The sequence below is a fragment of the Halictus rubicundus genome, chromosome 13 (assembly GCF_050948215.1).
Source record: "Halictus rubicundus isolate RS-2024b chromosome 13, iyHalRubi1_principal, whole genome shotgun sequence".
Lineage (NCBI taxonomy): Eukaryota > Metazoa > Arthropoda > Insecta > Hymenoptera > Halictidae > Halictus > Halictus rubicundus.
In genome coordinates, this window is record NC_135161.1 from 12,421,213 (window position 1) to 12,423,031 (window position 1,819).

Here is a 1,819-nt window from a genome sequence, read left to right on the forward strand (position 1 = left end):
AATCCCCTTTGACAACACTCGAATGAATTTGAACTGCGTTAATTTTTTAATTCAGAGGACCGCTGCCGTGATTTATCACGGATGTGACGCCCACCGACCTCCTTCCCGCCAATTTTCAAACGCCGAATCCGCGCCGCTCCGCCAACTCGAAGCTCGATCACAGACGAGGCGTAGGATAGACCTATCATCCAATGTATTTTTGTGACCCGCATTTTTGGGGTCACGTAACCCCATTACCATTTTCGTGCCACATCTTGTATTACCAATTGGAACTGAAATTTGCTGACAGCATCCTCAGTGATAGGAATTAAGGGGGCCGGCAGTCATTTGGCCTTGAATGTCACGCTATGTTACGCTATGCCTTTTTTCAAGACGTTTAAATAAATAAGTAACCATTTAAAAATGGATACCATCGTGTTTGTACATGTTTTTGCTACGTCTATTCAGACGTCTGTTCAGTTCTAAATCTCTCGAAATTAAGAGAATCTCTCTGCGGCAGCCATCTTGTGACGTCACACTTGCTTCAGAAAGCGAGTTTTCTGTCGAATATTACAAATTACTCCACGATGAGGTAGAAATTCGCAATTTGAGCTCTGTACAGACGCAGATTGGACTTTTAGGAAACACAAGTGACCACTTCTAAACTGCTCATTGCAATATTGAAGCGTTAATTTGTCAAGATTTTGACCCTTGCAAGTTTATATACGTATATTGCAGAGAAATTCTCTTAATTTCGAGAGATTTAGTGTTCGTATCGAAAAAAAGGCTCTATACAGACGTAGCAAAGACATATACAAACACGGTGGTATGCATTTTTAATTGATTACTTACTTATTTAAGACGTAAAATGTCTAGAAAAAAAGGCACAGCGTAACATAGCATGACAGTCAAGGCCAAATGCCTGCCGGCCCCCTTAAAATCGAAAATAGCTATATGTAGTCACTGCAGTCTCGCGAATACGAGAAAATGAACGAATAATTCTAAAAACCTCTGATTTTTTGAACAGTCGATATTTCAGAACATGAGACATGAAGTTCCATAAGATGATAGGTCTATCCTTATACCTCGCCTGTGGCTCGATCCCTCTTTAATGCAGAGAAAACCACGCGTCCCTGTCGATTCTCTTCCGGACGCGGTGCCTATCGACCATCTTGAATCCCCTTCGACAACGCTCGAATAAATTTGAACTGCGATCATTTTTTAACATGACTTTTCACGGCTGCCGTGATTTATCAACAATAAAATATATAAATGTAACAAATAAAGCTTGTCAACGTTGGTACACTATTTTCTCAATTTTGACCTTCGGTGGATCCGGAAAGTAAGCGAACCACTTTTCTCGAGAAATTGACGATATTCGAGCTACGGTAATGTCATTAAAAAATATAGATATAGTACAAATATAGCATGATTATAAATTACATGTATTTATGTATGCACACGAAACACATGAATATTTCGTGAGTCGCAACGAATACAAATATTAATGCTGCGTAAATAAACTTATTTTTCAGCAACCGTAATAATAGATAGGCCCCGGGAGCTGGGAGGGAATATTGATGGAAAAATTAATTTTCGATACCGTAAGTTTGCAACTGCCTGTAAATCCCGTATTAACGACAGGAGTGGGGGGATAAAATCGAACCAAAAAAGGGGGGGAACAGTTTCCACGAAATTTCTAATTGTCGCGGCAAGCTACGCGGCACGGTACCGGTTGTAAATTGATATTGGGTGGACTTCGATAAGTCCCCTGCGTACGCCCACTTTTCAAACGGAGATACGGCAGTGTTTCGGATCATTCGATGCAGTAGGCGAAGAA